Genomic DNA, 27,965 nt, shown 5'->3' with positions numbered 1-27,965 from the left:
GTATAAATGAAGATGAGAACAACATTTCCCCCTCAGGGTTATTGCATCCCCCTGTGGCATCATCCCCCCCCCAACCACGAATTTACGGGTAAAATCATCATTTATGCCCCCCCTATCTCAGAATAAAAATGTTCATGTCTTTTTAAATACAATTGAACAGGAACTGTGGAAATTAAATCTTCTTCCTCCCAGAGGGGAAAATAATCTAACGTCACAAGAAAAAACAGCACTGGATGAGCTGCAAAAAGCCCCAAAACTGATTATCAAACCAAGTGATAAAGGGGGAAATGTTGTTCTTATGGATGAGGAAAAATACATTGAAGAGATTAAAAGACAGTTGGAGGATTCACAAACATATAAAAGACTTCGGGAAAATCCATTTCCTGTAATTAAAGACCAGGTTAATTGTTTGTTAGATGAGGGAGTGCATGGGGGAATTCTGACCACTAGGGAACATGAGTTCCTTGTGGTGGGTACCTTTAATGTACCAACTATATATATAATCCCCAAGGTCCACAAATCCTTGACCAACCCACCTGGCCGACCGATAGTATCTGCTGTGGGCAGTCCAACACAACGTTTGGGCCAGTTTATTGATAAGAAAGTACGACCTTTGGTTCAGGCGCTGCCATCCTACATACAGGACACCCGTGATGTCTTGGGTGTACTGGCCGGTTTCGAGGTGCCCCCGGGGTCCCTCCTTGTGGGGATCGATGTGGAATCCCTCTATACGTCGATCCCGCATGAGGAGGGTCTCCGGGCAATGTCCTTCTTCCTCCATGAGCGGCATCCCTCCGCTTCGGTCCATAATGCATTTATAGTCGAGGCGATGAGACTGATTCTTACGCGGAACTGTTTTATTTTTGACGGGCAGTACTACCAGCAACTGCGAGGAACGTCGATGGGGGCGGCGTGTGCGCCAGCCTACGCATGTTTACATCTGGGGCTCTGGGAGAGGGAGCAAGTGTTCCCTAGCCCGGAGTATGGCGCGCATGCTGCCCTTTGGCTTAGATTTATCGACGACATTTTGCTGGTGTGGAAGGGCACCAAAGACGAACTGGAACGATATGTGACCAAACTTAATAAAAATGGAAAAAATATCCGGCTGACCTTTTCTTTTGGCAGTGAAATTCCTTTTTTGGATCTCCTGCTGAGAATTGAGGGCCAGAGGATAGTCACAACGTCCTTTCGTAAACCCACGGCTGGAAATACGGTACTGCATGCTAATAGTCATCATCCGCCATCCCTAAAGAAGGGAATACCGTATGGCCAATTCCTTAGACTGAGAAGGAATTGTGGCAGAGATACTGATTTTAGAAACGAAGCCCGAAGTATGTATAGAAGATTCCGTGAACGTGGTTATACGCACTCGGTACTGCGTCGAGCATTGAAGAGGGCTTGGAGTTTGGACCGGCAAGAATTGCTGGCTCCCGGAGGGATGCCGCGAAGGGCGGGGGAGGGGGGTCATTTGCGCCTGGTCACCGGCTATGGAGCGCATTGGGAAAACCTACGGGGATTGTTAAATAAGTTTTGGCCTATTTTGACTTCAGATAAAGATGTTGCAAGAATTGTAGGTCCAAGACCTCTTCTTACAGCAAAAAGGGCACCAAATCTCAGGGATCGGTTGGTGCATAGTGAACTGCTGAAAAATCCCTCCACTTGGCTTGACCAGAGAAAACCAATGGGAATGTATAAATGCTCAAAATGTAAAATGTGCCCCTATGTTGATAGGACCGATGTTTTCTCAGACTGCAGGGGGGAAAAGGAATATGCAATTAGGTCCTTCATAAATTGTGACACTAAGAAAGTGGTATATATGATACAGTGCCCATGCGGCCTGAGTTACATTGGCAAAACTAAAAGGGCCTTAAAGGAAAGGGTTTTGGAGCATTTTTGTAAAATTACTGGGGGAAAGGCCACAGGAACAATATATGATCATTACAGGGAATACCATCAGAATAGTGTAAAAGGGACCTCGGTGAAGGGAATTTATAATTTGAAAATTTCAGGTAGAAGGGGAGATTTTGATGAGGTCCTCTACTGCAAAGAGGCCATGTGGATCTTTAAACTTGGGAGTGTTTTCCCAGGCGGACTCAACACAGAATTGGACCTATCCCCCTTCCTTAAGATTAAAAAATATGGCTAATTGTATGTCCCAGCACCGGGGTCCAAAAGAGGAAATAACAACTGTACTAAATTTCATAGCCAGGATTATTCCTGGGGGTAAAGCATGGGAAAAGAATGGATCCGCAGTGACTCTAATGTGCCTAGATAATAGCCCTGTATATGTGCCTTTAAATATATGTGACTGACATTCTGCAACTAAGAAAATATAATTACTTGCTTCTCAGGAATTGAGGGGACTGCCGATTGAATGGTATGATCTGAAGTCACAATTTGAGGGAACAATATCTATGACGGACAGGCAGCCTAAGTGCTGTCATATAATGGAAAATTTGGCTGCAAGAAAGGCTACAGTAACATGTGGAATGTGTGCTTCCAGTATCTCACGACAATCTATGAGTATGTTTATTAGATATAAGCTTCCTAATTGCCCCACTAATGAATCCTGCTAAATGCTCTTGCTGTCTGAGGAGAAAGCTATCTGTATGGTGTTGCTATGCAATGTAAAGTATCCAGCCAAATCCCCTACTATGCCCGCCTCCTGAAGGAGTTGGTTATCTGAATGGTGAGTGACAGGGCGAAAGAAAGGTGGGCGGAGCCAAGGCGGATACAAAGGAAGGGCTGTTAGCAGCTATGGACACACCCTGATGAAACGCCCAATGGGGGCGTGAAACGCGTCGGTGGGCGGAGCTACAACTGGTGCGTGTGACGCAGCTCTTCCTCACACACGCTGTCTATGGATTCCTGGGCTGGCGTCCTCCTACTTGCCGGTGTGCGCTGCAGTGAGGGGTCTTGTTGCATGACCCCAGCACACGTCTGAGCAGGTCCAGAAACGGACATCACTTCTGTGCCCAGGAGCTTGAGTCAACCAACTGTGATGCGACTGAACGGGTGAGATCGTTTTATGACTGCCTCCCTAATGCAGCAGCAGTTGTACTGTTGCACAGAGCTGATGGAACTCCTGGCTTGGCTTTGCTGATTCCACGCTTTTGCTTTGCTTCCTTGCTTCTTCATGTGCAGCAATAGATGAGAAGTTACTTTAAGTTGATGGAACTGAATCTAGCCTGGCTTTAATGATTCCACGCTTATGCATTAATCAACAGGGGGCCCCCCAACGTTGCAATACTTATGGCACAAGTGTGTGTGGTGTGAGCAAGCGCGGATGCATGTAGTGCTGTTGTGATATATTTCCTGGCCAGGATAAGTTTACAGCATTATTATAGGTGCATGCTATTTAGCCACACAGACGTACAGTTGCTAATGCTCCGCATATGGTGTTTTTAATTGTTGTTGGGATAGTATTTTGATCAATCTGTGTATCTTTGGGGGTCTGATGTGGATATGTATTTATTAAAAGCTGATTTTGGTATACTTTAGAAGGCTTGTATGACCTCAATACTTTGTCTTAATTATGTGCCTATACCTAGGGTTAAGCCTTCCCCCATATAGTTGTGATTGGGGTTTAGGAACCATATGATTATCCACTATATAAGCTATGTTCGTACTTAGTGACCTTTCAAACATTTGCCTATTCTTTTAAAACAGGGTGGGTAAGAGATTATATTACCTACTAGTGACCTAAGCCCGTTTTAAAACAGGCTCTAGGTCTGTGTCTCCCCCCCCCCCGCCGCGCACATACGCTCAGGCGGCCTGCCTCCTGGTTCTTGCATCCTGTCCCAACGCTTGTGTCAGTGCAGGACATGCGCAGTAGCGCAGAAGCACTAACACACGGACATGGGACGCAAGTACACTTGTACTTTATTAGGTAGGATTTTAATTACATAACTAATGTAACTTAATGACAGTATGTTTAGGCTAAAGTTCCTCTTTAAAATGGGAAACATTTAGTAGTGGGGTACAGTAGGGGTCAGTACTTGGTCCAATCCTTTTCCATCTACTAAATAATTAATACATTGAATACAGGGTAATGTAGCCATCTTCAAAAATCATGCAGAATTAACAATAAAACTGATATGTTACAACAGGATCTTGACAACATGGCCATATAGACAGGCACATGGCAGATGTACCAATGGTAGATCACTATATAAAATAGATGGTATACAGTTGGGAACATCAGACTTGGAGAAGGACTTAGGAATACTGGTTGATAAGTTATCGTATTTTTCGGACTATAAGCAACTTTCTCCCCCAAAAGTGGGGGAAAAGTCCAGAGCTGTGGAGTCAGTACAAAAATCCACCGACTCAGACTCCTCAGTTTAGGATTCCACCGACTCCGACTCCTCTAATTTGCATATTACAATCTTGTTGATTTAAAGTATGTAACATGAAATTCGTCTCTTAACTGCCAACGCTTAGGAATTTTAAAAGACAACTGAAGTGAGAAGGATATGGTGACTGCCATATTTATTCCCTTTAGTCATAGAATAAAACTAGTCCTTGGTAAGAGTACTTAGATTTGTTCCGGTCTGTACCTTTTATATCAGACCCTAGGCAATGTAACTGTGGGTACATGTAAGAGTGATGTGCAGGTACTCTGTAGGGGAATAAGGAAATTCTTCATGCACAATCTGAACCAGGTTTATGGGTGATAGACAACACTTCTGTGTTCAATGTGCACAACATTCTCAGTGGATTCCCTGCAGCTCTGTTGAGAGTGCATATGTATAGTACTACTGTGTAACAAAGTAAACCTGAGACAGATGAAATTAAAGTTTTATACATACATGGGGCTTCCTCCAGCCCCCTACAGGCTAATCAGTCCCTCACTGTCCTCCTCTGCCACCTGGATCTTCTGCTATAAGTCCAGGTACTTGAGCCAGTATGCACACTCCGCCGCCGGGAGCGTACTACACCTGCGCAGCACTATTGCTCAGGTGCAGAACGCTCCTGGCTGTGGAAGCGGCATGCGGCCGGACTGCGCTGCCTGGCTGATTTACCAGGATTCATAGCAGAAGATGCAGGTGGTGGAGGTGGACAGTGAGGGACTGATTCGGCTGAAGGGGTCTGGAAGAAACCCCAGGTATGTATAAAACGTTTCTTTTCATCCTTCTCAGGTACCCTTTAATTCGTAGTCACCAAACCAAATTTTAACAACATATCAATTTATTTGATTTCATGAGCAAAGAGAGTGCGTACATTTGCATAAATCAGAATCAACGCAGAATTATTTCCATCTCATTGACCATCTCTATTAGTGACACAGCTACACAGCAGGCTTTATTCTTACAGCATAGACGTTATTTAGTATATATAAGAGATTCCTGTGTACACATCATATATACAGTCACAAGCAGATGTGTATATCGGACTTTAAAAATACAGGGACTGCTTTATTAAAGCAGCACAAGTAACTAATTTTGATTGGTTTATTTCATTTTTGTGGACTAAACACAGCTATTACTGTATGTATAAATTATTTATGATGACTTATCTGAGAAATAGAAAATGTTATCATATTTTCTATTTTAATTACAGTTTAAATTCATTAGGAGTCACTGCATTTTTTCCCGACTCCGACTCCAGGCACCCAAAATTGCCCCGACTCCACAGCCCTGGAAAAGTCTGTGCGTCCTTTAGTCCAAATGTACAGTAACTTGCCTATCTGGACAGCTGCTCCAAGCCCTCTCCTCCTTGTCTCCAACTCCAGCCGCTGTACAAGCCCCAGAACGAGCACTCCTCCATCGGGTTACAGCACGCCAGACTATAGCTTTACATGCTTCCTTCCCTGCTTTACTAGGTCATAATGCATTGCACAATTCTGGCATACACAAGTGTTCATGGTGTATATATATCACTCTTCAAAGACCGCAGATGGTGGCTGATGGAATGGATAATGCTGGGTACACATGATACGTTTTTCCACTCCACTTTCCATCCCATTGGTTTTTCTGCTTGATTCTCTTATCTTCCACTCGTTTTTTTTTCTTCTCTTTTTCCATTTACTTCTATGAGAAATCAACCCAAAAACCGATTGGAAGGAATATCTGACATTTCAGAAATTATCAAACCCATCTATCGAGCGGGAAAACGTTTGGCCACTCAAACCCATCTATCGAGCGGAAAAACATACGGCCACTCACAGATGCTCCAGCCCACTTCAGCAATTTCAGACTTTAAAGTCTGAAAAACACTGCGCCTGTGTTGCCATGTCCTTGCTCGCACCGATGTCACCAGAAGCATACTGCGCAGGCACAGACCATACTGGGCCTGCGCAGTACTCTCCTGGTGACATCAGCGGGAGCGAAGACATGGCAACGCAGGCACAGTGGTTTTCAGACTTTAAAGTCTGAAATTCCTGAAGTGAACCGGAGCATCAGTGAGTGGCTGTGCGGGCACAAGATGGCTGCGGGGGACCATTAGAAGCCCCAGGTAAGTTCAATTCTTTTTACCTTGACTTCCCTACAGTATTCCTTTAATTTTTGCAATATTCCTTAGGTGAAATAGCTTGATAATACAAGATATGACTGAAAGAGTCTATAGATGATTAAAAACCTAATTGGCTGTACACTGTCAGCCTCAATTTAAAAAAAACAAACAAAATCATACAATAGACATGCTTACAACATAAAATAAGGCAGTTTTAGTATACCTCTAACCATGTTTAGAAGGGAGCAGACAGGACATATGATTACTATAATGTACAAAAAAATTAAAAGTATTCACATGACAATGTATACGCCATATGTTTAACCCCCCCTGGCGGTATGAAAAATTCCGCCAGGGGGCAGCGTATCAGTTTTTTGTTTTTTTTAAATCATGTAGCGAGCCCAGGGCTCACTACATGATAGCCGCGCTCAGCGGCATCCCCCGCTTCGATCGCCTTCGGCGATCTCCGATCAGGAAATCCCGTTCAAAGAACGGGATTTCCTGGAGGGCGTCCCCCGTCGCCATGGTGACGGGGCGGGATGACGTCAGCGACGTCATTGGGAGTCTTGATCCACCCCTCGGCGCTGCCTGGCACTGATTGGCCAGGCAGCGCACGAGGTCTGGGGGGGGCGCGCCGCAGCAGATAGCGGCGATCGGGCGCGGGCCGGCGGCGATCAGTGTGCTGGCGCAGCTAGCAAAGTGCTAGCTGCGTCCAGCAAAAATAAAAATTATGTAAATCGGCCCAGCAGGGCCTGAGCGGCACCCTCCGGCGGCTTACCCCGTGTCCAGCACGGGGTTACCGCTAAGGAGGTTAAACATAGGTTGAAAGTTATATATAATGTTCTTTATTCTAACTTATATGAGGATGTGCTGCTGGTATGGAATGGGCAAGAGAACCAGCTCGATTGTTTCATTGATAAAGTGCAAATAATATAAATAGGAAATTTACAGTTTTAGTAACCAGGAAAACTGATTTTTAGGTTTGTTGATGGGGGTAAAAAAAAAAAAAAAAAAGATGGTCATCATCTAATTGCACATACGTTTAGGCAGTCAACTGCAAGTAATACTCTAATGCTGGGAATACACCATACGTTTTTCCGCTCGATAGATGGGTTTGATAATTTCTGAAATGTCAGATATTATTATAATTTAATATTTATATAGCGCCGACATATTACGCAGCGCTGTACAGTGTATGTATATATATTGTCTTGTCACTAACTGTCCCTCAAAGGAGCTCACAATCTAATCCCTACCATTGCCATTTATCTATATTATGTAGTGTAAGTACTGTAGTCTAGGGCCAATTTTTAGTGGGAGCCAATTAACTTATCCGTATGTTTTTGGAATGTGGGAGGAATGTGGAGTGCCCGGAGGAAACCCACGCAGAGAACATACAAACTCTTTGCAGATAGTGCCCTGGCTGGGATTCGAACCAGGGACCCAGCGCTGCAAGGCGAGAGAGCTAACCACTACGCCACCCTGCTGCCCTTCCAATTGTTTTTTGGGTCGCTTTCTCATAGAAGTAAAGGGAAAAAGAGAAGAAAAAAAACGAGTGGAAGATGAGAATCGAGCAGAAAAACCAATGGGATGGAAAATGGAGCGGAAAAACATGTCGTGTGTACCCAGCATTATCCATTCCACCAGCCACCATCTGCGGTCTTTGAAGAGTGATTGTGTGTGATTGTGTGTGTGTGTGTGTGTGTGTGTGTGTGTGTGTGTGTGTGTGTGTGTGTGTGTGTGTGTGTGTGTGTGTGTGTGTGTGTGTGTGTGTGTGTGTGTGTGTGTGTGTGTGTGTGTGTGTGTGTGTGTGTGTGTGTGTGTGTGTGTGTGTGTGTGTGTGTGTGTGTGTGTGTGTGTGTGTGTGTGTGTGTGTGTGTGTGTGTGTGTGTGTGTGTGTGTAGCTTTTTTTAGTTCAGCATATGAGGTGACTCAAGAGTAGTCATATGCAATGAGATGCAAAGAATTCCAAGCTTATGGAGCACTATGCACTTTTTTATGCAAATGTATGTTCTGTTTCTTGAAAATGGACCATTACAATTCCACCTCAGCATAATTTGGTCTGTTTTCAAGCTGCATAAATTTGCAAAAAAAAGTGCAAAATTCTGCATCAATTCTACTGAGTAAAAAAAAATAAATCACGTGCTATTTGTACTAGAGGACCATAATAGAAACAAGAGTTTCCTCTTTAACCATTTACCGCCATCCTAACGTATTAAAACGTCATGCTTACCGCTATTAACAGCAACATGACGTTTTAATACGTCGCGCATTCCCGCCGCTGCTACCGCCGTGTGTCCGCCGCTACCGCCGCCATTACCGTCGGGATCCCGTGCTGGGCGATTGGGGAAGAGGACTGAACAGTCCTCTACCCAATCGCAGTGCCTGGAGTGAATGGACGTGACCGCGAACAGCGGCTACGTCCATTCACATAAACAGGAAATGTAACAGTTTAATAAAGTGTGTAAAAAAAAAAAAAAAAAAGTGAACACGTCCTATGAGTGTTCACCAGCGCCATCTTGTGGCCAAAAAGTAGATTACACTTACAAAATACATACATTTTCAAGTATATACACATCATTAATAAAATTACACTTCCAACCCTCCCCCCCAAAAAAAACACTTGTAAAAAAAAAAAATCAGCTTAAAAAAAATAAATAAATAGTTACCTTAGGGACTCAGCTTTTTTTATTCTATATTTTATGGGGGAAAATTAATTTTAATTTATTACATAGGGGCTTGTAATTATGGCCAGAACAAACAGAAAAATAACCACTTATATTTCAAAATAATATACTGTCGCCATACATTGTGGTAGGGACATAATCTAAACGGTTTAATTATCGGGACCACTGGGCAAATAAAACGTGTTTGTTTTATCCACAGGAGAATGTTTAATTTTAAAACTATAAAGGCTGAACACTGAGAAATAATGATTTTTTTTCTTTTTTTTTCCTGTTTTTCTCATTAAAATGCATTTAGAATAAAAAAATTCTTAGCAAAATGTACTATCCACAGAAAGCCTAATTGGTGGCGAAAAAAACGAGGTATAGATCATTTTCTTGTGATAAGTAGTAATAAAGTTATTAGGGAATAAAAGGGAGGAGCGCTGACAACTGAAAATTGCTCTGGTCCGTTAGGATAAAAACCCTTGGGGGTGAACTGGTTAAGTGATGTATGATCAACACTCTAAACTGCAGCAAATTTAATATATCAAACTTTATTTGTAAACAATTAAAAAAATAAAACCAAAGCATGACCACTTGGGCCCTAGATCCCAATGACAATATACTGTATAAGCATCACTACAGCTTGTATGATGGGAGTCAGGACTGAATTGATCTACACGGTGGTAGGTGGTCAGGATGGTGGCTAGTGGGGTGGGTGGGTGGGTAGGTAGGTAGATGGTCGGGCTGGTGGCTAGTGTAGGTTGGACAGGCCAGAAGCTGGTGACTAATGGGGAGGGTGGCTCAGACTGGAGTCTGGCGGGCTAGTGGTTAGGGTTTGCAGCTCGCCTCACCATCGCCCCCCCCCCCCCTGTATAATATACTGTACTTTTGGTGTGGTTGAATTCAAACATTTTATTTTCATACTCCATTTATGTGATAATTCCTTGGTTCTGCCCACCTACATCTTATTAGAACTTAAATATAGTTCGGTTAGACAAATATTTCCCCAAACACTTTTTTTTTAATCCCATTCATTGGAATATTGCCAAAAAACCTTTACATTTATTGTGCTCATACTTCAAAGTGCCTAAAGAGATATTTTTTTAGATGTACAGGTTATCAATTTTTAACACCTGTGGAAGCTGACAGTCTAGTTTAACACTGTTAATAAAGTCTATACTCTCATATCATGTTAAGGCGCGTACACACGTCGGATATATTCAAACAATGGGTCGTCAGCCTCGCCTGCGGGGTGGCCGTTCTAGCGACAGTTTCCCTGTGTGTACCGTCTGTTGGCAGGCTGATAAGGCTTGTTTTGACAGATTCGCTCAGTGGATCTGTTAAAACCAGCCTCATCAGCGTGCCGACAGACTGTATACACAGGGAAACTGTCGCTAGAACGGCCACCCCGCGGGCGGGTCTGACGAATAAATGTGTACGTGTGTACATGTGTACGTGTCTACGTGCCTTAAGTCTCCAAATGGAGGCAAGCCAAACCTTGTTGGCCAAATATGCCTTTATCCTTTTTAGCAGAATGTGTCTGGATGGTGTGGAAATGTTCCTTAGTTAACATACATTAAGTTTATTAAAATGTATGCTGCAACTGCTGCATTGGTTTGACCCATTTTCAAGCTGCACAAATTTATATAAAATGCGCATGAATGATTCTTGGTAAAATTTGATCAAATTGGACATTTAAAGTAATTGATTTCCTTTAGATTTAAAGCGAATCTGCAATTAATCAAATGGGAAAAAAAAAAATCAATGCGTTTATGGTTAGCAGCGGATAATTTTTTTTTTTTTTTTAAGTTTACCAGTTATGTCAGCAGAGATAAGATGCAGTTGCTGTCTTCCCTACACATAGGCCTCAATTCACTAAGCAGTTTGGACAAGTCTAATGATGGTTTTGAGTCTACTGATGGTTCTGTGTGAGTCAGTTGCATCATGTGGAAATTCACTAATAACTACCGAATGTTTAGACCCGTTTTTAGACCTGGTCTAGAAACAGTTGGTAATTTAAGTCAGTAAAACAGGAGAGTAATCAGAAGCAGCAATTCACAAAGGCAAACAGTGAGTTACCACGCCCACTTTTTCTGACAGAAATTAGACCAGCTGATTTCTGTCGGTAAAATACATCTGTGAGGTATTTTAGACCTGAAGGTGAAGGCTTTTGAATTAGTTATGCAGGAGTTTAATTGTATACAGAGGAGAGCTCGTCAGAGGAGAAAGATGTCAGTAATAGCTACTCGCATGTTTAGACCTCGTACAGTTCTAGACAATTTTTCTGACACAGAGTGGCCAGCATTTCACCACAAATTACGCTTAAAGTGGCCAGCATTTCACCAGAATTTACATATACAGTGGCCAGCATTTCACCAGAATTTAAGTACCGGTATACAGTGGCCAGCATATCACCAAAAATTACGTATACAGTGGCCAACATTTCACCAAAAATTACGTATACAGTGGCCAGCATATCACCAGAAATTACGCTTACAGTGGCCAGCATATTTATTTATTTATATCACCAGAAATGACGCTTAACCCCTTAGCAACTTCTGCCACGCTTTTCTACGTCCTTGTTTATAAACGCCTGCAAACACATGTAAATATTAGGTTCTGTTTTCTATTTTTAGAAAACAGAGTTAGCAAAGCACCATCTTGTGGCCAGAAAGTAAAACTACTTCCAAATACACCATTATACACTTACCATATAAAAATTAAATACATTTTCATTATTTTTTTTAACTCCTTCACCCCTAACCCAAAAAAAGATATTATCGCCATACATTGTACTAGGGACACAATTTAAACATTGTAATAACCAGGATAAATGGGCAAATAAAATGTGTCTGATTTATCTACAATAGCACATTTTATTTTTAAACTACAATGGCTGAAAGCTTAGAAATGGTGATTTTTTTTCCATTTTTTTTTCTTCTTCCCCGTCAAATGCATATAAAATATTATAATTGTTAGCATAAAGTACTGCTCAAAGAAAGCCTAGTTTGTCCCGCAAAAAAAGAATATATAGATCATTTCAGTGTGATAGTTAGCGATAAAGTTATTACCGAATGACTGGGAAGAGCTTTTGAAGGGGAAAAAAACCTGTGGTAAAAAAGTGGTTAAAGTGGTCAGCATTCCACCAGAAACTACTCTTAGGGCGCGATTCCACTTGAGCGGTGCGCGTCTGTGAGACGGCTCTTCTGGGTCTGCGTGCAATGCACGGCTATGGGATCCACAGCTTCCTGCGCCGATTCAGATGGAAAAGCCGGCCAAATCGATAGCGGTAGCGATTCGGCCGGCGTTACCATTGCACCCTATGGCAGAGTTTCCCCGCACTATTCGCCTGCGGGGAAACTCTGCGGAGTCGCGGCGGTTTCCGCTCAAGTGGAAATGCGCCCTTACAGTGGCCAGCATTTCACCAGAAATTACGTTTACAGTGGCCAGCATTTCACCAGAATTTACGTATACAGTGGCCAGCATATCACCAGAAATTACATTTACAGTGGCCAGCATTTCACCATAACTTATGCTTACAGTGGCCAGCATTTCACCAGAAATTACGCTTAAAACGGCCAGCATATCACCAGAAATTACGCTTACAGTGGCCAGCATTTCTCCAGAAATTACGTATACAGTGGGCAGCATTTCACCAGAAATTACGCTTAGTGGCCAGCATTTCACCAGAAATTATGCTTACAGTGGCCAACATTTCACCAGAATCTACGTATACAGTGGCCAGCATTTCACCAGAAATTACGCTTACAATGGCCAGCATTTCACCAGAAATTACGCTTACAGTGGCCAGCATTTCACCACAACCTATGCTTACAGTGGCCAGCATTTCACCAGAAATTACGCTTACAGTGGCCAGCATTTCACCACAGCTTATGCTTACAGTGGCCAGCATATCACCAGAAATTGCGCTTACAGTGGCCAGCATTTCACCAGAAATTACGCTTACAGTGGCCAGCATTTCACCAGAAATTACGCTTACAGAGGCCAGCATTTCACCACAACTTATGCTTACAGTGATCAGCATTTTACCACAACTTATGCTTACAGTGGCCAGCATTTCACCAGAAATCACGCTTACAGTGGCCAGCATTTCACCACAACTTATGCTTACAGTGGCCAGCATTTTACCACAACTTATGCTTACAGTGGCCAGCATTTTACCACAACTTATGCTTACAGTGGCCAGCATTTCACCACAACTTATGCTTACAGTGGCCAGCATTTTACCACAACTTATGCTTACAGTGGCCAGCATTTTACCACAACTTATGCTTACAGTGGCCAGCATTTCACCACAACTTATGCTTACAGTGGCCAGCATTTTACCACAACTTATGCTTACAGTGGCCAGCATTTTACCACAACTTATGCTTACAGTGGCCAGCATTTCATCACAAATTACGCTTAAAATGGCCAGCATACCACCAGAAATTACGCTTACAGAGGCCAGCATATCACCAGAAACTACGCTTAAAGGTGTCATCAGGCTTTTCATGCCCCCCCATCTACTTGCCCGTGGCTTCCTCCAGTAGCCCACAGGCCTGTATCCCCGCCGGTACCGAGGCCGACCTTAGGTGTGCCACAGTGTGCGGTACAGCACGGACACCATGGCGGTGATTGACTGCGCCACTCGCGCAGGCGCAGTACGAGGCCGGCCTCAGTACCGGCAGGGATACAGGGCCACAGGCTGCGTGGGACATGTTGCAGGTAATGAGCTGGAGGAAGCCACGGGTAAGTAGATATTGGGTGGGGAGAATGGAAAGCCTGATGACTCCTTTAAAGTGCCCAGCATTTCACCACAAATTACTTTAAATTGACCAGCATTTCCCAAGAAAATTACCATGAAATGAGCAGGATTTCACCAGAAAAAATTATCTATGTACCCAGCATTTTAACCACTTGCCGACCACCTTAAGCCGATGGGCGGTGGCAAGGGCTGGGCCCAAACGACCGCAATACGCCCATCGGCGGTGGGCGTGGTTATGCGGCGATCGCGTCATTCTTGACGCGATCAGCCGCCGGCGACTGGCTCCGCCCCCTTGCGCTGTAACCCGCCAGCTGTTCGGAAGCGCCGGCGGGTTACTAGCACCCGGATCGCCGCACGCAATATGTATAATAGGCTTTGTAATGTATACAAAGCCTATTATACAGGCTGCCTCCTGCCCTGGTGGTCCCAGTGTCCGAGGGACCACCAGAGCAGGCTGCAGCCACCCTAGTCTGCACCCAAGCACACTGATTTCCCCCCCCCCTGATCGCCCACAGCACCCCTCAGACCCCCCGCCCCCAGACCACTGTTTGCACCCAGTCACCCCCATAATCACCCATCAATCACTCCCTGTCACTATCTGTCAACGCTATTTTTTTTAACCCTAAACTGCCCCCTGCTCCCTCCAGACCCCCCCCCCCCCCTGTGTACTGTATGCATCTATCCCCCCTGTAAAAACCCACTGATCACCTGTCGATCACCCATCAATCACCCCCTGTCACTGCCACCCATCAATCAGCCCCTAACCTGCCCCTTGCGGGCAATCTGATCACCCACCCACACCAATAGATCGCCCGCAGATCCGACATCAGATCACCTTCCAAGTGCATTGTTTACATCTGTTCTCTACCCTAAACACTCACTAATTACCCATTAATCACCCCCTATCACCACCTGTCACTGTTACCCATCAGATTAGACCCTAATCTGCCCCTTGCGGGCACCCAATCACCCGCCCACACGCTCATATTGCCCTCAGACCCCCCTTATCAATTCGCCAGTGCATTATTTACATCTGTTCTTCCCTGTAATAACCCACTGATCACCTGTCAATCACCCCGTCACTGCCACCCATCAATCAGCCCCTAACCTGACCCTTGCGGGCAATCTGATCACCCACCCACACCATCAGATCGCCTGCAGACCGCCGTCAGATCACCTCCCAAGTGCATTGTTTACATCTGTTTTCTCCTCTAAACACCCACTAATTACCCATCAATCACCCCGTCACTGCTACCCATCAGATTAGACCCCTATCTGCCCCTAGAGCACCCAATCACCTACCCACACCCTCAGAACGACCTCAGACCCCCCCCCCCCCTGTGTACTGTATACATCTATTCTCCCCTGTAATCACCCATCAATCACCACCTGTCACTGCCACTTATCAGATCAGACCCTAACCTGCCTCTTACGGGCATCTGATCACCCTCCCACACCATCAGATTGCCCCAGACCTACCCTCAGATCACCTCCAAAGTACATTGTTAACATCTGTTCTGCCATCTAATCACCCACTGATCACCAATCAATCAGCCCCTGTCACTGATACCCATCAGATTAGACCCCTATCTGCCCCTAGGGCACCCAATCACCCGCCCACACCCTCAGACCCCAGCCCTGATCACCTCGCCAGTGCATTGCTTGCATCCATTTCCCCCCTCTAATCACACCTTGAGACACCCATCAATCACCTCCTGTCACCCCCTAGCACACCTACCCATCAGATCAGGCCCTAATTTGCCCCGTGTGGGCTCCTGATCACTCGGCCAAACCCTCAGATCCCCCCTCAGACCCCCTTCCGATCACCTCCCCAGTGCATTGATTGCATCTATTTTCCCCTCTAACCACCCCGAGACACCCATCAATCACCTCCTGTCGGCCCCCTAGCACTCCTATTCGTCAGATCAGGACAAATACAACCTGTCATCTAAGAGGCCACCCTGCTTATGACCGGTTCCACAAAATTTGCCCCCTCAGACCACCTGTCATCAAAATTTGCAGATGCTTATACCCCTGAACAGTCATTTTGAGAAATTTGGTTTCCAGACTACTCACGGTTTTGGGCCCGTAAAATGCCAGGGCAGTATAGGAACCCCACAACTGACCCCATTTTAGAAAAAAAAGACACCCCAAGGTATTCTGTTAGGTGTATGATGAGTTCATAGAAGATTTTATTTTTTGTCAAAAGTTAGCGGAAATTGATTTTGTTTTTTTTCACAAAGTGTCATTATTCACTAACTTGTGAAAAAAAATAAAATCTTCTATGAACTCACCATACACCTAACAGAATACCTTGGGGTGTCTGCTTTCTAAAATGGGGTCACTTGTGGGGTTCCTATACTGTCCTGGCATTTTAGGGGCCCTAAACCGTGAGGAGTAGTCTAGAAAACAAATGCCTCAAAATGACCTGTGAATAGGACGTTGGGTCCCTTAGCGCACCTAGGCTGCAAAAAAGTGTCACACATGTGGTATCTCCATACTCAGGAGAAGTAGTATAATGTGTTTTGTGGTGTATTTTTACACATACCCATGCTGGGTGGGAGAAATCTCTCTGTAAATGGACAATTGTATGTAAAAAAAAAATTAAAAATTTGTCATTTACAGAGATATTTCTCCCACCCAGCATGAGTATGTGTAAAAATACACCACAAAACACATTATACTACTTCTCCTGAGTACGGCAATACCACGTGTGGCACTTTTTTGCAGCCTAACTGCGCTAAGGGGTCCAAAGTCCAATGAGCATCTTTAGGCTTTACAGGGGTGCTTACAATTAGGCACCCCCCCAAAAATGCCAGGACAGTGAACACACCCCACAAATGACCCCATTTTGGAAAGTAGACACTTCAAGGTATTCAGAGAGGAGCATAGTGAGTCCGTGGGAGATTTCAATTTTTTTTTGTCACAAGTTAGAAGAAATGGAAACGGTTTTTGTTTTTTTTGTCACAAAGTGTCATTTTCCGCTAACTTGTGACAAAAAAAAATCTATGAACTCACCATGCCTCTAACTGAATATTTTGGGATGTCTTCTTTCCAAAATGGGGTCATTTGGGGGGTATTTATACTATCCTGGAATTTTAGCACCTCATGAAACATGACAGGTGGTCAGAAAAGTCAGAGATGCTTCAAAATGGGAAAATTCACTTTTGGCACCATAGTTTGTAAACGCTATAACTTTTACCAAATAGCACCAAAAGAAAGCTGTATTAGTGACAAGAAAAAGGAGGTAAAATTCATTTAGGTGGTAGGTTGTATGACCGAGCAATAAACCGTGAAAGCTGCAGTGGTCTGAATGGAAAAAAAGGCTCTGGTCCTTAAGGGGCGAAAAGACGGTGGTCCTCAAGTGGTTAAGAGAAGATTACTCAGTATTGCAGTGATATTAGATACTTAACTATGCCTCATTCCAGCTATAGCTGCATTTCTGCCGCCTACAGCTACGGACTTCTCTCTACACTGTACCGGGACTTGTCTTGATGACGTCACAGAGTCCCGGTACGACAGAGAGCAGGACGACGTAGCTGAAGGCGGAGATGCAGCGATCGCAGGAACGAGGCATGGTTAAGTATCTAAATAATATGGAGGATAGCAATAAAAAAATATATATTAGAAGGGAGGGGAGAAGGATAAATTGGCAGGGAACCTCGCACCGAGGGTAGGAGAGAGGAGTAGATTGGTGGGGAGTCGCGCATGGAGGGTAGGAAGGAGGGGGGCTAGACTGCCGGGGATCCACGCACGGAGGCTAGACTGGCTGGGAACAGCGCACAGAGGCTAGGAGGGGTGGATGGAGGGGGCTAGACTGCTGGGGAACAGCGCACAGAGGCTATGAGGGACGGATGGAGGGGGCTAGACTGCAAGGGAACAGCGCAAGGAGGGGAGGAGGGACGGATGGAGGGGGCTAGACTGCAGAGGAACAGCGCAAAGAAGGGAGGGAAGGAGGTGGGCTAGACTACCGGGGAGCCGCGCATGGAGGGTAGACTGCCTGGGAACAGTGCATGGTGGCTAGGAGGGGGCTAGTCTGCCAGGTAACAGCGCACGGAGGGTAGGAGGGAGGGAGTTAGATTGGGACCACTGCAATAAAGATAGAGGGAGGAGAGGTGGAATACATTGCCGGGAACACTTCTGTAGGAGGAGAAAGGAAATGCCCCTGCTTACTTACACAGGTCTGCAAGAGAGACCGGACGGTCTCCTTTCCAGAAGCAGACATCCCTTGGCTTCTCCTCTCCCCGTCTCATCTACCACTGGTGGGAAAATACTAAAAACTGATTGGCTACAGATATTCCCTCCCCTACCCACAATCCTCTGTTACTTAACAACATTCGGTAAAATACCGCATGACTACTTATTTCCCCGAATGCTTTAGACCTCATGACCACATCACTTTAGACTACAGTCGGTCATTTAAAGAGACACTGAAGCGAAAAAAAAATATATGATATAATGAATTGGTTGTGTACTATGAATAATTACTAGAAGATTAGCTGCAAAGAAAATATTCTCATATTTTTATCTTCAGGTATATAGTGTTTTTCTAACATTGCATCATTCTCTAATATGTGCAAATTACACAACACTCAGCATTCAAAATTATTCTTTCCAGTCTGAACTAATGACCACTCCTCTGGCAGATAAAAAGACATTTGTTTACAGTTGAGATAATAAAAGTCAGATAACAGCCCTCTCCATGACTTTGAAAGTCGTAGAGCTTAATAGCTTTTTTGCATAGAGATAACTGGAGTTTCTTAACTCTTCCTGTACTGGAAACAATTACTGATGTATCTGATCTTAATGTTTTATTTCTTAGCTGTACTACACATACAAATCATATCATAATTTTTTTTTCGCTTCAGTGTCTCTTTAACGAACCTCAGCAGCATTCGGGAAAAAGTGAATACCAAAAAAATACAATAAATAACGAATGCGGTATTTTTCCAAATGTGTCTACTTTTCAGACCTACTCTTAGTGAATTGAGGCCATAGTGTGGTCTTTCTGAACCGCTGAATCAGAAGTTCTCAATTTGCTGTTCAAGAAGCAGTACTGGTATTGCAGATCATCAAAACAAGTGTAGGGCATCACTTGCTGCACTGATTTATCAGCAGACCTCTGCTGTAATTTACTGCTTTCTTTACAAGCTTGTCTACAGACTTTCCAAAAACTCAGTACTACAAGCCAGGAAAGGGGATACAGAATAATAAGCAAAAGTCTTTGAACTTTTGATAAATGTAAATTTCGGATTAGCTTGAAGGTCCTGAACACCTGTTAATGCAAGTGTCACGTTATAATTATACCCGTTCTTCAACTGTTAACAGACACACACAACTGTGTTACACATCGGTTTTTGAATACAAGATCACATATCCAAAAACCATCAAATGCTGGTCAAACCTAATGGGCCAGATTTATCAAAGCATTACCGACAGTTTTTTCTTCGTAAACTGTCCTTACCAGCAGGTGGGAGTGTTCTGCACGTTTGTAAGAAGCTCCCCAATGCTTTCTTAAGTGAAGGGAGATTGCGACAGTTCTTATTCAGGGACAGCGCAGAACTGTCCCTTAATAAGAAGTGGCCAATACCACTTCTTAACCCCGCAGAGCAGGTTTACACTGACACCTCATAGCTTACTTTTTAATTTACTGCCATCTACCCACACTCATTTGATACTGAGGTGAACTCCCCTTCACCCTGGTGATGTTTGTTTCAGAAAAGGAGGGGAATTGTGGACGAGTGTGTGGAGAATTGACTGCTTAGAGCATGTTAAAAATGTGTGTAAAAGACAGAGCAGACATCGGGATTATTTGAGAATGAAAGTTTAGGAGAGAAATTACAGCCTGGGCTGCTAGCGTCCCAGATGGATAAACAAACAAGTCATACACTGTTGTGTTCGTTTGTCTGAGACACTGTACTAGCTCCTCCTCACTTAGAACAGTTTAGGAAGGAAACCGCACCATCTAGTGGCTTAAGGTGCCTGAGACAGTTCTGCAAGCAGTTCTACAAACCTACCAGCGTTTTGTCTCAGACACTTGATAAATCTGGCCCAATGATTTTTCTATCTAACAGGTGCCCATACATCAAGCGATGTATGGGCAGATCAACCAAGAGACTAATCAGATCAGAGAGAGCTGTTGGGTACAACGCAGGCCGATTCCTGATTGATTTCTGCATGAAAAATTTCAGGAATAGGCCTTGTGAAGCCGCCTCAGCACCTCTGTTGCTTTCTCGCCAAACTTTGACTGTGCCCTCCGTGTGCCTGTGCATTAAAAAGCCTTACCTGTCTGACCACCTGCTAGGGTGCAGCCCCCCAGCTTACTCATTGGTGCTTCATGTGGCTGCCGGTGTATAGCACGTGCGTGACGTCACACAGACGACACATGCTATATTGCTGCTAGTCATGTAGGACACGGATGTGAAAGCGGCTGGACACTAGCGGCAGCCAGCTGGACAGGTAAAGTACTTTAATGCACAGGCAACACGTCAGCCCAAAATTTCCCTGCATGTGGGATTGATACTCGACTGATTTCAGCCTGCAACTGGTCTAATTGCTGATCGGGCATGCTTGCTGCAGTACTGATTTTCATCCAATTAGATACAAATTATTGCCAATTGGCTGCAAAATCTTAAGCTGTATGGCCACCTTAATTTTGTCTCTGACAATCTGCAAGAAATGTCCAGTTGATAAATTTTTCAATATTGTGCAGTTTATTGGCCTGAAAGGGTAATTGGGCAAATGCAAACAAAACTGGCAAGTGACTTGATAGCTGCATAGCACTGTTAATGATTTAATATATTCTCTAATTTCTGCTCAAATTTAATTGAGTGGACAGTGTGGTTGTGAAACTGCATTACCCAATCCATTTTCAACTGGGGAGGGATTGTTTACTAGCCATCCTGAGCGGTTATCGACTCATGTATGGCCAACTTCAAGTTCTGCCAATAAACCGTATACTCACAGAAGTAATTGTAGTCATCAGGCAAGAAGTACCCAGGTACAAAGGTTGTTTTAAAGGGAACCTGAAGTGACAGGGATATGGTGGCTGCCATATTTATTTCCTTTTTAACAATACCAGTTTGCCTGTCAAGTCGTGGTGATTTTTGTCTGCAGCAGTATCTGAATTACACACCTGAAGCAAGCATGTGGACTAACCCAGACAGACTTCAGTCACAAACATCTGATCTGCATGCTTGTTCAGGTATGATGCGAAAGTTTGGGCAACGTTAATCGTCATGATTTTCATGTATTTTTAATTTTATTGTAGATTCCCATGCAGTTTAGTTAGGAGGGGGCAGATGAGAGGGAATATCCTGCACGCTGGTTCCCCCTGCTAGCCATAAAGCCATTGTCTATATGCAACTGAAACCCTCTCCAACGACTGGCTGAATTTGCTCAGCCTCTGCTTAATTGATTACTGCAGACTAGGTGTAACGTGTGTGTGCACTTCTTATTGGCTTATAAGAAGCCTGCAGGCTTTATATAAGCAGCAGAGAACTGTTTGGGAAGTGAGTATTTCCCTTTGTGTGTTTGGTGATTTTCATGTATAAATCATTGGTTGTTACGATAAAAAATGTCAGTTAAATATATCATATAGGAGACACTCAAAGTGATATTTGAGAAGTGAAATGAAGATTATTGGATTTACAGAAAGTGTGCAATAATTGTTTAAACAAAATTAGGCAAGTGCATAAATTTGGGCACCACAAAAAAGAAATGAAATCAATAATTAGTAGATCCTCCTTTTGCAGAAATTACAGCCTTAACTTTTCCTGTAGGTTCCAATGAGAGTCTGGATTCTGGTTGAAGGTATTTTGGACCATTCCTCTTTACAAAACATCTTTAGTTCATTCAGCTTTGATGGCTTCAAGCATGGACAGCTCTTTTTAACTCACACCACAGTTTTTCAGTTATATTCAGGTGTGAGGACTGAGATGGTCATTCCATAACGATGTACTTGTTCCTCTGCATGAATGCCTTAGTGGATTTTGAGCAGTGTTTAGCGTCCTTGTCTTGTTGCAAGATCCAGCTTCAGCTTTGTCACTGATTCCTAGACATTGGTATCCAGAATATGCTTATACTGAGTGGAATCCATGCGTCCCTCAACTTTGACAAGATTCCCAGTCCCTGCACTGTTTACACAGCCCCACAGCTTGATGGAACCACCACCATATTTTACTGTAGGTAGCAGGTGTTTTTCTTGAAATGCTTTGTTTTTCCTCCATGCATAACGCCCCTTGTTATGCCCAAATAACTAAAATTTTCGTTTCATCAGTTCGCAGAACCTTATTCCAAAATGAAGCTGGCTTGTCCAAATGTGCTTCCGCATACCTCAAGAGGCTCTGTTTGTGCTGTGGGCGGAGAAAAGGCTTCCTCTGCAGTGTTCTCCCCACGCTCTTTTAGCCGGGTGCTCCACCCGGCTAGTTTTGGTGAGCACCCGGCTGTCATCGGCTCACCTCCTCCTATGCTGTAAGCAGAGTTGCTCACACAAGCATATTCCCTGTATTCTTTCATCTCGCACCACCCGGCTACCATTTCATGCCACAGCATCTCCTTGTGTAAAGTGCACTGAATGGTTGAACGATGCACAGTGACTCCATCTGCAGCAAGATGATGTTGTAGGTCTTTGGTGCTGGTCTGTGGGTTGACTGACTGTTCTAACCATTCGTCACTTCTGTTTATCCGAGATTTTTCTTGGTCTGCCACTTCAAGCCTCAACTTGAACTGAGCCTATGGTCTTCCATTTCCTCAATATGTTCCTAACAGTGGAAACAGGCAGCTGAAATCTGAGAAAACTTTCTGTATCCTTCCTCTAAACCATGATGGTGAACAATCTTTGTCTTCAGGTGATTTAAGAGTTGTTTTGAGACCCCAATGTTGCTACTCTTCAGAGAAATGTAAGAGGAGGGAAACTTACAATTGCCCCCCTTAAATACTCTTTCTCATAATTGGATTCACCTGTGTATGTAGGTCAGGGGTCACTAAGCTTACCAAGCCAATTTGAGTTCCAATAATTAGTTCTTAAGGTTTTGGAATCAATAAAATGACAACAGTGCCCAAATTTATGCACCTGCCTAATTTTATTTAAACAATTATTGCGCACTTTCTGTAAATCCAATAAACTTCATTTCACTTCTCAAATATCACTGTGTGTGTGTCTCCTATATAATATTTTTAACTGACATTTTGTATCGTAACCACCAACGATTTATGCAGGAAAATCGTGACAATTAACAACGTTGCCCAAACTTTCGCATCCCACTGTATTAGAGGCAGATGATCAGCAGAACAGCCAGGCAATGTGCATTGTTTAAAGGGAAATAAAGGACAACTTCCACATCCCTCTCACTTTAGGTGTCCTTTATATTGCTGTCGCTGCATTTCTTTTAAAGGAAACCTAAACTGAGAAGGACATGGATTTTTCCTTTTTAAAATAACACCAGTTGCCTGACTCTCCTGCGGATCCTGTCTAATACTTTTAGCCACAGTCCCTCAACAAGCATGCAGATCAGGTACTCTGACTGAAGTCAGACTGTATTAGCTGCATGCTTGTTTCAGGTGCAATTCAGTCACTACTGCAATCAAAGAGATCAGCAGGGCTGCCAGAGACAACTAGTATTGTTCAAAAGGAAACATCCATATCCCTCTCAGTTTAGGTTCCCTTTAAATACTGGAATCCTTGTTCCCTAAATACAGTTTCCTGGCTGTTACACCAATCTTTTACCTTATAAATAAAACACCTAGAGCAAAAAAGCAGAGCAGTTTAGGCTCATCAAGAAACCAACGCCGCCTTTTTTCAAGTGCAACTGTCGGGGGTAAAATCAAAAATGAATTCTTTATTTTTATCTGGTAAATAAGTAATAGGGTTGCTAACCAGGCAGTCCAAAAATAAAATCACTATTACTTTTCTTGTTGATAAATGATCATTCCCGACTCTTATTTGGTACACGCAAAATTTGGTATGCAAAAAGGAAGTTGCAGGGCACGCTCGGTTGTCCTTTTCTGCTTCTCTACTTCCCACTCGGACCTAACTAATGCAGCCTGATTGGCTGAAACCTCTTTCCCTCCTGTTTTACCCTCCCACACCTCTGGTTCTTCTCGGATTGGCCAGTATTTCTCATGCCGAGACAATGCACTTTCTATAGTGGAGGGTGGGCAATGCATACACAATCAGGCAGAGGAGAGTAATGGAGTAAATTACATCAGGATTGGCTTCAAAATAGCCACACTTAAAATGGGAAATGCTAAGAAGGATTTTCGCTTTTCTTACGTATAAAAATCACTAAATCAAAACGTGGACAGTGCAATACAAATGTTATGTAAGTAGAGCAAGTATTTACTTATATATGTGTTTTTTTCTGAGATTGTATTAAAGAGGAGCTATCAGCTATACTAAGAAATTAGAAGCACCTTATTGTGTATTTTTCACACATACTTTCAGCTGGTTATTGAGGCAAGTACTTTATTTCTGAAATTGTGAATCTTAAGCTTCCTATCAGCATTAGAGATGGTCAAAAAGATGCAAATATTCCAAGCTTGCATGCTAATAGTGACCAGCACTGTGAAGTTGGAGTCGAGGAGTCTGAGGAATTTTTGGGTACCTGGAGTCAGAGTTGGTGGTTACATAAACTGAGTCGCCAGATAAGTTTTGTACCCACTCCATAGCCCTGCAAGAGTCGGAGCCATTTTGGGTACCTGGAGTCGGAGGTTTTATAAACTGAGGAGTCAGGAGTTGGATCATTTTTGTACTGACTCCACAGCCCTGATAGTGATGCAAATATATACAGTAGTTTGAGTTTGCCTGGCTTTGTTCCAAGTTGCATGCTATTTTCATACAAAATAACAAAAATTGACATCTCATTGATTATCCTTACCCATCCCTTCCAGCAATGCCAATCACCAACAACAGAATACTCTGTAACTGACAGTGGGTTGGAGAAAACATGGCAAACAGCAACCATACTCAATAGTGCAAGTGAGGCTGCATGGACACCACTGGAATAGTGCAGAAGGGGAATAGGTAAGTGAACCTCCATAATTTTAGTCTTAACAGTTCAAATTTTGGCCATGGCTTACTGTATGGCCCTTAGCAGTTTCTGATCCATGTTAACAGAGAGAGAGTTAGGGCGCGTTTCCACTTGAGTGGAAACCGCCGCAAATCCGCAGAGTTTCCCCCGCAGTATTCCACGGCGAATAGTGCGGGGAAACTCTGCCATAGGGTGCAATGGTAACGCCGGCCGAATCGCTACCGCTAGCGATTCGGCCAGCTTTTCCATCCGAATCGGCGCGGGAGGCAGCGGATCCCATAGCCGTGCATGGCATGTCTGATGGGATTCGTCTGCTTTCCCCGCAGACCCGGAAGAGCCGGCACGCGTCTCGCAGATGCGCGCCGCTCAAATGGAATCCCACCCCGACTGTCAGTGTTAACAGTGCAACCGCATTATCATCCTATATAGGTAAACAATTTCTCTGGGGAGAACAGTTCCATACCCCTCTTACTTCAAGTTTATTTAAAATGTAGCTATGGCTGAAACCTGCTAACAAGGATAAAGGTGGTTTTATTTTTTTAAATTCACTATGCAAAATCACACTAACAAAATCACTAAGTTTACAGGTGCAGTAAAAGCATACAAGGTCTGGGTAGCTTTCACAGATTTACTCAGCAATTACCAAAAGAAGAACAAGGGTTTCCAATGTTCTTATCTATTCATGGATTTGTTGCATATAAAGGTAGTTATATAGTGCTGAGGTTCAGGTGGGTTTGTACCCAAACAGCATAGTTTCCTGTTCTGCACTTACTCTGAGCCTCTCCAGGGGACAGCCGAGTGACAGGGCCCAGTAAAGCGCAGTGCTGTACCATCTAACAGTGGTTCTCAAACCTGTCCTTGTGACTCCCCAATGGTGCATGTTTTGCAGGTAACCTCACCTATGCACAGGTGAGATAATTAGTGTATCAGCTAGGTGGATTCGATATAGCCGATTCATTAATTATCCCACCTGTGCATAGGTGAGGTTGCCTGCAAAACATGCACCGTTGGGGAGTCATGAGGACAGGTTTGAGAAACACTGCTGTAACAGTCGGCTAGCAGTTTAACCACTGGTAGACTGATGACTGAGCGGAGCTCCGTCACTCAAGTGGGGATCCCCTGTAAAACCCCGCCCAAGGACTTTTCGCCTTTTGGCGTTAGGCGGTCTTGGAGCTGCCTCCTTCCCGACGCCTATCGGCGTTAGGCAGTCGGGAAGGGGTTAAACATGTGCATACCAATTATATGCACATATTAACTGTGTGCATAATTGGCATGCACATGTCATTATTGCAACATGCAAACAAAAAAATGAAAGGGACCCTGAGCAGTCATTAAAATGGGCAAATGAACTTACCTGGGGCTTCCTCCAGCCCCTCATAGTTGAAGTCCCTCTGCACCCTCCGTTCTGCCCCGAGCGGCTCAGTTAAGCGGCGACTTCAGCCAAAGCCTTGGGCCAGTCCACAAGCGCGGCTGCTCCGCTTATCCGTCTCCGTAACTGTTCTGCACATGCGCAGTTCACTGTTTGAAAGCCTGCACAGAGCTTACGGCGACAGGCTTGCAAGACGGGTGCGCAGAGGTCACACATGCGCACTGTCCCACGACTTTGGCCTAAGTCAAGGCTTAACAGCGCCACTGGGGGCAGAACGGAGGGAGCCCGGAGGGCACCTAGGGACTATCAACTACGAGGGGCTGGAGGAAGCCTCAGGTAAGTTCATTTGCCCATTTTAATACCTGCTCAGGGTCCCTTTAAGCAGTTTACAACTCCTATACAAAAAGAATGACTTTTCAAGTACAAACATACCTCTGACAAAATACTAATGTTATAGGCATCAAACATTTTTTCTTTAAAACCCACCAATCCCTGCCACAGTTCATATTAATACACTCAGAGCTAAAGCCAGGAACAGTCAGAGGCCAGCTAGAAATGTCATTCATGATCCGACAACCATATTCAAGACAGCATATATAAAAAAGCAGTTCAAATCAGCAGGCATAGTGGTGGTGTGGGTAGACCTTATGCTACAGGAAATGCAATACAGTAGCAGTCAGTAAGGAAAATGCAACCCAAACCACCATTAATCTTCAACAGAGTCTTCCCCAGAGCTCCAATCTGTAATGTTCATATTGGGTGACATCTATCCTGCTCATAGGTTTAGCCAAGCTAAAAAGAAAAATGCAAGAACTGTATATTTTTCAACATGTTTAACAAAACATGATGCAAATACAAATGATACACCACCAACAACAACTTTAGGCATTTTCAATACAAAATTCGTCTATTGAGCATATTTTACAGGGGTAGCATAAATTACAACTCAGCAATTCGTCTGTCTCACACAGTTTATTTATCAATAAGTAATAAACCAATTGCAACAATTATACAGTGATTTAAAGTTGTATTTAGGAGACCCCATGTTCCATGCATGATTTACACCATTAACACCACATTATCAGAGGGGAGGGGGCAAAGTGAGACCGATTGGTTTCCTCTTTCCCAAAGATGGGATAGTTACAAGCAGATTTATGAAAAAAACTAGCCTCAAAAGTCATAACATTCTCTCGGTTATCAGTCCTTGTCCTGGCATACTCCGATATTGCAGCAACACAAAAGTGAAAACTGTAAGCCACTACTGGGGGTGGGGTTAGAGTGTGCACGTGCGTATGCACACACAAAGCATGTAAGCCCCTCTGAAACATGTATGAAATACTATTAATGTTGCAAATACTTGTTTTTAACAAAACAATTTTGTGGGGTTCATTTGTGAAATAAACAAGGCTCAAGAATGAACACTTACTAGTTACTAGTAAAGCCTTGTACCTGACAAGTTCGAGGAAAGGAAAATGGAAGAATGTGAAAGGGAAAAAAAAAAGAGTGTATGTATGTATGTATGTATGTATGTATGTATGTATGTATGTATGTATGTATGTATGTATGTATGTATGTATGTATGTATGTATGTATATATGTATATATATGTATATATGTATATATATATATATATATATATATATATATATATATATATATAAATATAAATATATAAA

The sequence above is a fragment of the Hyperolius riggenbachi genome, chromosome 6, assembly GCF_040937935.1.
Source record: "Hyperolius riggenbachi isolate aHypRig1 chromosome 6, aHypRig1.pri, whole genome shotgun sequence".
In the NCBI taxonomy this organism is placed as follows: domain Eukaryota; kingdom Metazoa; phylum Chordata; class Amphibia; order Anura; family Hyperoliidae; genus Hyperolius; species Hyperolius riggenbachi.
The sequence above is the reverse complement of the archived record's forward strand: the minus strand, read 5'-3'. Positions refer to the sequence as shown.